We start from the raw sequence: 13,556 nt of genomic DNA, 5'->3' as shown, positions 1-13,556 counted from the left end.
AATGTTATATTATGATGTTTATAGCATATGTAGGAATAAAACATGATAGTAATAGCTCATAGGCCAGGAGAAGAAAAAAAATAGAAATATACTATTATATGGTTCTTGTATGGGAAGCAGTATAATATTGCTTGAAGGTAGAATGTGATAATAAGTTAAAGATTAATATTGTAAGCCCTATGGAAATCACATTAAAAATATTTTTTAAAAGAGGTATAACTCATAAGCTAGTAGTAGAACTAAAACATAACCATGTAGCTTCCACTTCCATAAAGATGACCTAGGGACCTTAGGACCAGAGGAATGACATGAGATGACAGAGTTCACTGGATTTTCTTTTGGCCTCAAAAATCCCAAATTTGGAGGTGAAGAAGCTGGCAACCTTTAAATGCCAACAGGCACAGAGCAAAAATAAAGCTCCAACAAAAGCCTACTCTCTTTAGCCAAAGGACAAGAAAATGGCAGCACAGAAAGAAAGAAAACTTTTAGACAATAACCAGTCTACTCCAGGAAAACACCAAGAAAAAACCGTATAACTCACAATGTTGTATATGTGTACATTTGTACATAACGTTGTACAGTGTAGCCACACTCCTATCTATACCAGCAAATATTGAGTGAGGAGCCTAGACGTTCACCTTCATTAGGCTATAACAAGGTGCTTCCAACACCCCTGCCAGTGTGATGTAGAGAAAGCCAAATAGGGAGCCAGGAAATAAAAGATATACATATTTGAAAGGAAAAAATAAAATGTCCCTATTTGCAGATGACATAATTGTATATGTAGACAACCATCTCTATTTCTACACAATAGCACTGAACTTAACATTAAAGTTAAAAATACAATACCACTTACAATCACCCAAAAAAATTGAGGTGTAAATCTAACAAAACAGGTGCAGGACTTGTTTCCTTAAAACTACACAATGCTGCCAGGTGCAGTGGCTCGTGCCTATAATCCCAGCACTTTGGGAGACCAATACAGGCAGGTGAACTGAGGTCAGGAGTTCGAGACCAGCCTGTCCAAAATGGTAAAACTGTCTCTACTAAAAATACAAAAATTAGCCGGGCATCGTGGCGCATGCCTGTAATCCCAGCTACTTGAGAAGCTGAGACAGGAGAATCACTTGAACCCGGGAGGCAGAGGTTGCAGTGAGCCAAGATCACACCACTGCACTCCAGCCTGGGTGACACAGCGGGACTCCATCTCAAAAAAAAAAAAAGAAAAAAAGAAAAAGAAAATACACAATGCTTATGAAAAAATTTTTAAAAGAGCTAAATAAGTGGAGAGATATGCTATACTCATGGATTGGAAGATTCAACAGAGTAAAGATGATAATTTTCCCCAAATTACAGAATTAATGCAATTCCTTTCAAAACCCCAGCAAGTCTTTCTATACATAGAGACAAGGTCACCTAAAATTATATGGAAAGGCAAAGGAACTAGAATAGCTAATAAAAACATTGGGGGAAAAAGAATATAGTGGGAGAAACCAGTCAACCCAATTTCAAGACTTATCACATAGCTATATAATCCGAGCCACATGGTGCCATGCAGGGACAGACACATCAGTGGAGCAGAATAGACACTTCAGAAATAGACACACACAAATATTGCCAACTAATTTTTGAGAAAAGCAATTCAATGAGGAAAGATAGTCTTTTCAACAAGCAGTGCTGTAGCAATTGAGCATTCATAGGCAAATAATAATAACAGTAATAATGCACTTCAACCTAAGTCTCACACCTTATACACATGGATCATGGACTTAAATGTAAAATCATAAAATTTTAGAAATGAAATCTAGCGCTAGGCAAAAAACATTCTTAGGATTGACACCAAAAGCATGATCTGCAAAGGGAAAAACTGATGAATCAGACTTCATCAAAATTAAAAAACGTGTGCTTTGTGAAAGACCCTGTTAAGAGGATAAAAAGACAAGCTGCGGAGAGAACAAAATATTTGCAAACCATATATCCAACAAAGGATTCGTATCTAGAATATATAAAGAACCCTCAAAACTCAACAGTAGGCCAGGTGCCATGGTTCATGCCTGTAATCACTGCACTTGGGAGGCTGAGGTGGGAGGATCACTCAAGCCCAGGACTTCGAGGCTGCAGTGAGCCATGATCACCCTACTGCACTCCAGCCTAGGCAACAGAGATCCTGTCTCAAAAAAGAAAAAAACTCAACAGTAAAAAAAAAAAAAAAACCCAAACAATCCAATTAAAACGTGGGCAAAAGATGTGAAGAGACATTTTACTGAAGAAGATATACAGATGGCAAATAAGAACTTGAGAATGTACCCAACATCATAAGCCATCAGGAAAACGCAAAGTAAAATCACAATGAGGCCGGGCACAGTGGATCACACCTGTAAGCCCAACACTTTGGGAGGCTGAGGCGGGTGGATCACCTGAAGTCAGGAGTTCAAGACCAGCCTGGCCAATATGGTGAAACCCCATCTCTACTAAAAATACAAAAATAAATTAGCTGGACGTGGTGGCGTGTGCCTATAACCCCAGTTACTCGGGAGGCTGAGGCAGGAGAATCACTTACACCCAGGAGGTGGAGGTTGCAGTGAGCTGAGATTGTGCCACTGTCCTCTAGCCTGGGCAACCTAGCAAGTCTCCATCTCTAAGTAAATAAATAAATAAATAAATATAAATGTAAATGTAAATAAAATCACAATGAAATATCACTATACACCTATGAGAGTGGCTAAAATAAAAAATAGTGTCAACACTAAATGCTGGGAATGATGCAGAGAAACTGGATTCCTCATACACTGCTGGTTGGAATGTAAAATGGTACAATGTTTCTAGAAAATAGTTTGTCAGTTTCTTTAAAAAGTAAACACACAACTATTACATGACCCAGAAATTACACTCCTGACATTTATCCCAGAGAAATGAAAACTTTTGTTTACCAAAAAAAAAATCTGTAGACAAAAGTTTGTAACAGCTTTACTCATAATAGCCAACAATTGGAAACAACTTTAATGAGGGAATGGTTAAACAAACAACAGTATATCCATACTGTGGAATACTACTCAGTAATAGAAAAGGAACAAACCATTGATACATACAACAACCTCGATAAATTTCCAGAGAATTATGCTGAGTGAAGTAAGCCACTCCCAAAAGATTAAATACTACATAATGTCATTCATATAACATCTTCAAATTAAGAAAATTATAGAAATGGAAAAAAAGTAGTAGTTGCCAGGGGTTATGGAGAAGGTATAAGTAGAAGGTAGGCAGGTATGGCTATAAAACGGCAACATGAGGGTGCTTGTGGTAGTAGAAATATTCTATATCTTGACTATATCAAAGGCAATAACTTGGTTGCAATATTATGCCATAGTTTTGCAAGATGTTACCACTGGGAGAAATTAGATAAGGATTCATGAAATCTCTCTGTATTATTTCTTACAATTGCATGTGAATCCACAGTTATCTCAAAATAAAAGTTTAATTTAAAAATGTAATCATACAAAATAATTCAAAAGGAGGCCAAAAAAAGGAAAAAATAAAGGACATATAGGACAAAGAGAAAAAAAATAACAAGATGATAGATTTAAATCCAACTATATCAGTGCTTACATTAAATGCAAATGATCTAAGCATTCCAATTAAAAGAAAGAAATTACAAAATTGGATAAGAAAGCAAGAACCCACTATATGCTGTCTACAAGATACTCACTTCAAACATAAAGACATAAATAAATTAAAAATAAAAAGAATGGAGAAAAATATACCACACAAATACTAATAGATAACTATATTAGTGGCTATATTAATACCGGACCAGCTAGACTTTAGAACAAGGCATATGACTAGGGATAAGCGGGGCATCTCATAATATAAAGGGATAAGTTCAAGAAGATGTAGCAATCCTAAATCAGTATGCACCTAGTTACAGAGTCTCAAAAATACATGAAGCAAAAACTCATAAAATTGAAAGGAGAAACAGATCTACAATTATAGCTGGAGATTTTAGCCCTCGCTTTTCAGTGATTGATACAAGTAGACAAAAAAAAAAAAAAAAGTGAAGATTTAAAAGCCTCAAAGAATACTATGAAGCAACTCAACCCAACTGACATTTTTACAGTTCTCCACTTATTAAGCACAGGGTATACATTTTTTTTAATTCACATGAAACATCACCAAGATAGACCAAATATTAGACCATAAAACCAGTCTCAACAAATTATAAAGATTTAGATCATGCAAATTATGTTCTTTGACCACAATTAAATTGAATTTAAAACTAAGAAAGGTACCTGGGAAAAACAAAACATTTGGAACATAACACAAAGAAATAAATCAAGGGTCAAAGAAGTTACAAGAAAAATTAGGAAATATTTTAAACTAAATGAAAATGAAAACACACACAAAATTTGTAGAATGCAGCTCAAGCAGTGTTTAGAGGAAAATTTGTAGCTTTAAATGCTTATATTAGAAAAAAAGAAAATACCAAAATCAATAATCTAAGTTTCTACTTTTAGAAGCAAGAAAAAAAAAACTGATCCCAAAATAAGAGAAAAAAATAATAAAGATAAGAACAGATGGCTTATGCCTGTAACCCCCGCAATTTGGGAAACCAAGGCAAGTGGATTGCCTGAGTCCAGGAGTTTGAAACCAGCCTAGGCAACATAGTAAGACTCTGTATCTATGAAAAATTTAAAAATTAGGTGGGCATGATGGTGTGTGCCTGTAGTCCCAGCTAATCAAGAGGCTGAGGTAGGAGGATCTCTTGAGTCAGGGAGGTCAAGGCTACATTAAGCTGGGATCATACTATTGCACTCCAGCCCAGGTGACAAAGAAAGACCCTGTCTCAAAAAAAATAAAAATAAAAAAAGAACAGAAGTCCTTATGAACAATAGAGAAAATCAAACCAAGCTGACTTTTTAAAAATAAATATAAAGATAAATAAAGTGGATAATCCACCAGCCAGATTGATCAAGACAAACAGAAAAAGACACAAATTACCAATATCAAGTATAAAAGAGTACAGATCCCATAGGTATTAAAGGAGTAATGATATATCATGAATAACTTCATGCCAACAAATTCAACAATATAGATAAAATGGGCACATTATTTGAAAATACAAACAATCAAAGCTCGCTCAAGAAGACATAGATAACCTGGACAGTCTTAAATAAAGTTCATAGTTTAAAACCTTCCCACAAAGAGAACTCCAGGCCTACACGACATCACTGATGAATGCTATCAATCATAAAGAAAAAGCATTAACACTTCTACACAAACTCTTCTAGAAAACAGAAAAAGAAGGAACGTATCCCAACTTAATTTGCAAGCAAGCATCTGCCTGAGTAAAATAACAGATACTCACAAAAAAGAAAGAAATTACAGACTACAGCCAGACATGGTGGCACACGCCTGCAATCCCAGCTACTTGGGAGGCTGCGGCAGAGAACTGCTTAAACCCAGGAGGCGGAAGTTCCAGCGAGCCAAGATCATACCACTGCACTCCAGCCTGGGTGACACAGCGAGATTCCATCACCGCACCCCCAATACACCAAAAAAAAAAGAAATTACAGATTAATACCCTTTGTGAACACAGACACATAATATTCTTATAAAAGTGTAGTGATATATAGAAAAGATAATACAGTATGAATAAGTGGGCTGATTCTTGGAATGCAGGATTGGTGTAACATTATAATATCTGAAACACATGATCATCTCAAAGGATGCAAGAAAAGCATTTGACAGAATTCAACACTTGATGATTATAAACTCAGTTTTCTAAGAATAGACTTCCTCTATCTGGTAAAGAGTGTCTATAAAAAACCTACAACTAACATCATACTTAGTGGTAAATTAGGCAAGGATGTCTGACCACACCACTTCTGTTTAATATTTTACTGTCCAGTGCAGTGAGACAAGGAAAAGGAAATAAAGTGATATATCTTGTAAAGGAAAAAGTCAAATTATTTTTATTCTCAGATGACATCATTATTTAGAAAATCCTAAGGAATATACAAGAAGATACTAGAAATAATAAGTGAATTTAGCAGGATCTCAATTTATAAGGCCAATATACAAAAATTAACTATATTTTTATATACCACAAAGGATCATTAGCATCAGAATTTTTAAAAACACTATTTGCAATAGCATTGAAATCTTTTTTTTAAAAACTAGGCATCAATTTAACAATATGTACAAGACCTCTACTCGGAAAACTATGACAAATGGTAAGAAAATTAAAGATCTAAATAAATAAGATAGATACCATGTTCATGGATAACAAGACTCCATGTTTTAAGATGCTGGTTCCTCTGAAATTGATTTACAAATTAAATACAACCTCAATGAAAATCTTAGCACGCTTTTGGATAAAAACTGGCCTAGAAAAAGAACAAGATTGGTGTATATACCTTACCTATTTTCAAGATTTACTGTAAAACTACTATGATCAAAAGGGTGTGGTATCAACATAAGGATAAACATATAGAGAAATAAAACAGAATAGAATCCAAAAATAGACATATACATATATAGTCAGTTGATTTTTGACAAATATTCCAAAGTAAATCAGTGAGGTCAGGATTTTTTTTTTCATTAAATGGTGCTGGAACAATTGGATATGGAGAAAAAAATTAATGTCAGCCTATACTTCACACCATGCATAAAAATTAACTTAAAATAGATTTAAAAGCCTAAACGAAAGAGCTAATAATATAAAACTTCCAGAGAAATTCTTGATTTAGGTAAAGATTTGTGACATTGAATTCTTAACAACACAACAAGCACAAACCATAAAAGAAAATAATGATAAATGGAACTCCATAAAAAGTATTAACTAAAAGACATGAAATGATGCTCAATACTAGTTGCTAAGGAAATGCAAGTTAAAACCACAATAAAATGCCACTACAAAACCCTGTAGACAACCTAAAATGAAAAAAACTGATCACGCCAATAACATGGGTGAATCTCAAGAGCATGCTCAATGAAACAAGCCAAACACAAAAGATACCATGTAATTACATTTATATGAAATTCTACAAAAACAAAACTTTAGTGAGAGAAAGCAGATGAATAGTTACCAGTTTCCTGATCTATAAAGTGGAGGAATCATCTCCATAAGTACCTACCTTCTTCACAGGGTTGTTGCAAGTATTAAATGGGAATTAAATGAAATAACCTCTACAGAGCACAGTATCATACACATAAGAGTTCAATAATTGTTAGCTGTATTTTTAAATGATTATTATTGTGGTAGAGCCTGCTAGGATTCACTTATGTCATGTTGCCCTCTTCTTCCTGATAATGCTGCTGGACCTCATTTCTAGACTCCTTGAATCTAGGAGAACTACACAACTAGTTCTCACCAATAGAATTAGAGTAAAAATGATGTGTGTTACCTCTTAATAAGGTAGTTAAGGCTGCGGTGCCTTCTCTATGCTCTGTTTGCTGGAGGATAAAGAGGATCCAATGGAGGACTCAGACCCTAGAAGACAATGGAACCACAGCATGACAGGGGCCTGAGTCCCTGAATGACTGCCTGGAGCAGAGCTGTCCCCATTGCACTGGACTCTGAAATAAGCAAAAACCGAACCTTTATCATGTTAAGCAATAGAGAGCTGGGTTTTTGTTTTTGTTGTTGTTACAGTATTAGTCTAACTAACCCAATATACCCAGATATATGTATAACCATATACAATACTGCTCTATCCTTATCCTTCCTACTTTGAACACAACTCCTCAAAAGCCGTAGTTCATACTGAGCTCAGCCTCTCACTCTTCAGTTTCCATTCCTGGCCCTATACTTGAACCTACATTTTTACTTCCTGTTACAACCTGAGTCTACAATCATCGATGAGCCAAATCTCCACCAACAGTCCAGGATGTTAAGTAGCACATCTTTATCGCTAGGCAGGGAGGCACAATCAAATGAACATGGCTTGGTGTTTCAAAGACCCAGACTGAAATCTCTGATCTACAAATTACCAGTCACATGGCCTTGGCCATGTGATATCATGTCTCTGAGCCTCAGTGTCACTATTTATAAGATTGGGATAATAATGTCCTCTTCACAGAGTTGTTGTGAAGATTAAACTAGGTAATGGATGTGTAAGGACCCAGCACAGCCTCTGACACACATGAGTCTCTTGGTAGACCCAGAATTACTTTCCCAATTCCCAAAGACTACTAGAGCTGACCAGGCTCCCAGGGGCCAGCATACCATACAGAGAAGCCTGTGGATTAGTAGAGAGATGCACTCTCAGCCCCAGTAGAAGTGGCATCTGCTCAGCTCTCTTTCCTGTACCCATGGAAACAAAAGTAAGTACAGACCTCTTACTGGAAATATTGTAACAACCTCCTCTCAATCACACACTGACAATACCACCACCAACAGCAACAGTCTGATGATAGGTAAAATCTATTGGGTTTATTGTGTTGTACACTCCCCATAAGAAAGTTGAGATGCTAGAAGCACATTTAATTTTCACAATAATTCTATAAGGTACATATTCTACAGATGAGGAAAATAGGGCCCAGAGAAGTTATGTAACCTGCTGGAAGTCACACAGCCACCAGGTAGCAGAGCTAGAAATTAAATGTATTCATATGTTCAATCTTTCATTGATTGGGTCAAGAAATTGTTTCTGCCATGTGCCCTGTGCCAGGTCATACACCGGGCCTGAAGACACAAAGATGCAGAGACACAAAATCCTCAAGGTGTCCCAGGGGAAACAGATCATGACTCATTAGCGACAGTCCCATGCAGAATGCAGCCTTTGCCGTGGCAGTCCCACTCTGGCCCCTTCCCCCAGCCCTGCTGCCTCCAAAAGCTGTGGAACCCCAGCAGCAGCCCAGAGATGTTTCCTGAGGCTGCTGTTTTCCTTGGCCCTGAGGTGGGAGACGGTGTGCCCAACAAGGTGGAAAACAAGACAGAGGGTGGGGGAAGTAAGAGGACAGCAAATCTCCCCACCCCATCAACCTGTCTCTGTCACTGGTGGAAGCAGGGATCAGAGGGGGCTGCCTTTCCACCCACCCACCCACCAGCCCGTCCAAGCCATTGTTCCCTTGTTGTGACAGGGGGTTCAACTGGGGCCCACGGACTGGGGGCTTCCTCCCCAGCTCGCTGTGCTTGGACAGCTGGAGGAAACAGGCGGCTGGCCGGCCAGCTCTCCACTCCAACAACAACAGGCTGCCCGCCCACTGGCAGCCTCGCTGGGGGCCCAGCCTGGAGCCAGAGAGGCCACCCCACTCCACCCCGTCACTGGCAAAACATGTTTTCTTGTTTTCCAAAGGGGAGGAGGAGTGTACCCACGCTGAGCAAACACAGACACTGATAAGCATGGACAGGCCTGGCTGCCAGGTGGGGCTGCAGAGGCAGGGCCAGGACCAGGCTGGCCCTGGAGGTCATTCTGGCCAGCCTGCCAGGTTCGGAGTCAGGTCGGGGGACAGAAAGCGCCTGCCGCGCCAGGAATAAAGCACCCAACCACAAGCCTTTCAGAGAAAGAGAAGAGACTGCCAGGCCACAGATACAATCACTGACCTCAGAAGCACAGCAGGCTAGCCTTCAAGAGCTGGAATGCTCTACCGGGTGCCTGCTCCTCGGTCAGTCTCTATGCCAGTCCCTTTGCCAGCAATATGCTTTTCAGTGCTTGTAGAGACCATGAGAAGTATGGATTGATGCCCATGGCCTTCTTCAGATAAGGAAATAGAGGTTTAAAGAGGCTGAGTGACTTGTTCAAAGTCACGCAGCAATTGGTATCCAATTGGGATATTAATTTTTATCTGTCTGACCACAGAGTTCATGTGCTTTTCACCATGCCCTGACCAGTCCCAGAGCCCTTTATATTTGTAGGAGTCTTTAGTTTACAAAGCACTTACCAGGTTATTGTATTAGTTTCCTAGAGAGCAGCTGCAGGAACCATCATCAACCTGCCAGAGCTGTGTCTCTTATCAGAAAGCTCACAACAGACCAGTTAGGTTAATGTCTTAGTTTGGGATCCCCCCTCCTTCACCGAAAGCAGGAGGTAAGGATTTGAGTGCAAAATGGTTTATTTGGGGGTTGATCCCAGAAAGCTACCATAAAAGAGATAAAGAAAGGAGGAAGCCAATATAGGGTGAACAGGGACTGCTGTGGACAACTGGGGCTCAGTCCCATTAGGGACATCGTGGAGACAGCACAGAATAAAATTGTCCCCCAGAGATACCATCCAAGCCATTGTTCCCCTGTTGTGACAGGGGGTTCAGCTGCGGCCCGTGGACTGGGGGCTCCCTCCCCAGCTTTCCGTGCAGGAAGCTGGAATATTTATCCACCACTCCTACACATCATTGGTTGAGAGCTGTCCCCCGCATCTAAACTTTCTAAGCTTCCAGACTGCTCCATGATTAAGCTGAGTATACTCCTGTATCCAGAGAATGTCCTCAGGCAGAGAAATGCAAGTTGACAGCTGTGCAAGGATGGTCAGTACCGAGAGAGTATAGGTAGGACACTGACAGCCCTGCCACTGTTGGTAAAGCAGGGAGCATCACCCCAATTTGTACATGTAACCCTTGCTCCCCCAGGCCGCACCATCTCCATACCCTGTACACACAGAGACTCTGGCCCCATTGATCCCTCTTTAGCTCAAAGGAAAAGAATGACCTCTCTCCAAAGGTCATAGCTCCTGTAGCCAACCTCACAGCTCTGAACACCACCAAGGGATTACGTCTTGCTATCCTTGCCAATTCCGACCCTGCCCAGAGAGAGTCCATGTCCTTTAACTCCACTTCACCTCTGTCTTCCATTCCTATCCATGACCTTCCCCTTCAAAAGGCTGAGGCAGTATTTATTTTCCCTCTATTTGGGGGAGGGTCTTAATAGTACTGTCCAGGAAGCAAATAATCAACTCTCAAACACCTTTCAATCATTTCTCCAACTAGGCCCAAGGGCTGTTGTACAAACAAAACCCCTGGTGTCCACCAGCTCAGGGCCAGAGTGTTCCATGTATACCAGAGTGCTAGAATGAGGCCACACCAAGTGTTTCACTGCACAGATGAAAAAAAGCTCTAAAAGCCAAGTGATTTGACCAACGCAACACAGAAAGCTATCCTTCGAGTCCAGGTCTTCGGAAAAAAGGCAGGGTGCGTCCTGCCCCTGGAGGTTTACAACAGATGCTAGAAAGGGGTGCTTTGCTTTTGCTCTACCATCTGCATGTGTACAGGGGCGTGCCAAAGTGGGGGATGGGAGTGGTCAACCCGAGGTATGGGCAGTAAGGGGGTGCACTGTCTCTAGCACATTTAAAAAGAACAATAAAGCTGCCTAAAACTCAGCCAGCTTTTTATTTTCACCATGCACTGGCAATTCTAGAGGATATTAGTGATAAAATACCCCCCAAAGGTGGGCTGCTCCTCCCACCAATCCCCCAGTGCACTGCTGTACTGTGCTCCTCCTCTCCCTTACATGACCATGGCAGACATTACCAATCAATAAGGTCTTTCTCTCCCACTGAAGTGGGAGGCTGCCTCAAAATCCATCTTCCATGCATTACTTTAAGCAACTGCATTCTGAGCTGGTATTGGAACTGATCTCTGGTACCTAAGATCCCTAGAAGCTAAGGGTCGCCCAGGCCCTGTTCCACAGGCTGTTCTCTAACTAGACCCCATCCTGTCAAACTTAACCCAACTCCCCATCCCCACCTTTCTGATTTCACAGTCCTCCCTCATCTTTCCTTACTATCCTCAGCTCTATTTTTGCTCTGTCCTTATCCAACTCCACACCTGCTTCCTGCCCCAGGACACCTAAGGCCTTGGCCTGAGAATTCAATCCAAAAAGGCTTGGCCTCCTGCCGGTCTACCTCTGGGCTGTGCTCTTCCTCTGGCCAGACAGCACAGCCCCACAGGGACCATTGGAAGGTGACTCCTTGCCTGTGTATTCTGTCATCAATCCAACCTTGAACCCACCGGGGAATCCCCTTCAGGGAGACCAGGCCTTCAGTTCTTATGACTGTCTGAAGTTATATTATGGATTTGCCTATAGGTTTACTGTCTGTCTCCCTCCATTGGGAAGTAAATTTCAAACGGGCAGTAACCCAGTGTGTCTTATTCCCCAGTACCTACAGCAGTGCCTGGAACATGGTAGGCACTCGATAGTCCTCGGTTGAATGAGGAAGTAAATGAGTTTTTGGCCCAGATTCACCTGGGAGAGCCCCCACACTCAGGATGGCTCTGCCTCAGGATGTAACCCCTATAACAGGCACACCTGCTCTTCACCCCATGTAAAACCTCAATCCCTTCTGCCACCCCATCCTCTGCCCATCAGCCACTCCTGTGCTCTCCTGCCTTCCCTCTGTGCTCTCCCCTGTCCTCTGGTTCCCTGCAGTCTGGGTCTCTCCCCAGTACCTGTCAAACCAATCGGCAGCCCCAAGAATGGAAAGACAGGAGGTGGAAGAGCAGAGTATTTGAGGGCTAGGACGCTCAGATCAGACAGGCCAAACCAGCCATGTGACTCTGGGCTGGTTACTCAACCTTTTTAAGGTTCAGTGTATCTTCATCAACAAAATGACAAAAGTAGTAATACCCATTTCAAGAGTTCTTAAGGGATTAAAGAGGGAGCTAAAATATACCAGATGTGTAGTGAGTACTCAGTAATGTGTACCATTATTTGTACTAAGTTAAAAGGCTTTTACAGCAGTCCAGAGGAAAACTTCCAACCCACTCAGCTTCCCCCACGGCTTATAGGGATCTCTGAGAAAAATGTGCACAGCTTAGGCTTGCATAGAACACAGGTTGAAAAACACTGGTCTAACTGCCACTTATTTTGCATTGCATTAATGTCCCTAATTCTTCATCCCTCCCTCTGCCCACAGGTTTTGTCCTAATGCTTTGCATTTATCTCACTGAAGAGGTAGAGTTTATTTCCTCACCTTTGAATGTGGCCTGGCCTGTGGCCTACTCTGACCAACAAAATGCAGTAGAAGTGACGATACCAGTCCTGAGTCTGGGCCTCTAGAGGCCTTGCATATTTGTATCTGCTCTCTTGTGCCTCCACCACAGCCAAGAGAACAAGCCTGGGTGAGCCTGAGAGAGAATGAGGGACATGTGGAGCACAGCAAAGCCATCCTGGTCATGCCAGCCACGGCAGTGTAAACCAGCCAACACCAGCTAACCCCCAGACATGTGAATGAGCCCATCCAAGATCAGCAAACCTGCCTGCCCTGTGAGCCATAAGCCCTTACTGTTGTATAGCGCTGAGGTTTTATGGTTCTTACACAGAAAAAGCTGACTGATACATCATCCAGCCAGGTATTGGACCCCATTGTGATCTAGCCTCTCTACCAAAAGCTGACCAGCTTCTGCTCATGCAACCTCCACCAACAGGAATCAGATTACCTTTAGAGGCAGCCTACTCCAAAACTTTGTCTATATTTTGACCTAAAATCTCTCTATTTGTACTTGAAGCCTTGAAACAAACTCCTAGATCCACACAAAAGAAGCCCAGTCTCTCTCCTAGGCCCATCTGTGTGTTCATTTAGAATCCACGCAGAATGCTACTGTAGGTGCCCATTCCTGCCTGTGGG

The 13,556-nt window shown here is 41.1% G+C and overlaps 1 long non-coding RNA gene across 1 annotated transcript in view; it reads right to left on the bottom strand.

Moving 5' to 3' along the window:
- The window catches only part of LOC105494685 (uncharacterized), a 42,182-nt gene extending 30,794 nt beyond the window's left edge, over positions 1–11,388 (bottom strand). The window contains exon 1 of the long non-coding RNA XR_011623335.1: positions 7,404–11,388. This is a non-coding gene — a long non-coding RNA (uncharacterized lncRNA). The remainder of the gene's footprint in view (positions 1–7,403) is intronic.
- Between the last annotated feature and the right edge of the window lie 2,168 nt (positions 11,389–13,556).

Source organism: Macaca nemestrina, chromosome 1, assembly GCF_043159975.1.
Source record: "Macaca nemestrina isolate mMacNem1 chromosome 1, mMacNem.hap1, whole genome shotgun sequence".
In the NCBI taxonomy this organism is placed as follows: Eukaryota; Metazoa; Chordata; class Mammalia; order Primates; family Cercopithecidae; genus Macaca; species Macaca nemestrina.
Note: the sequence above shows the minus strand (reverse complement) of the source record. Positions and strands in the feature narration are given on the sequence as shown.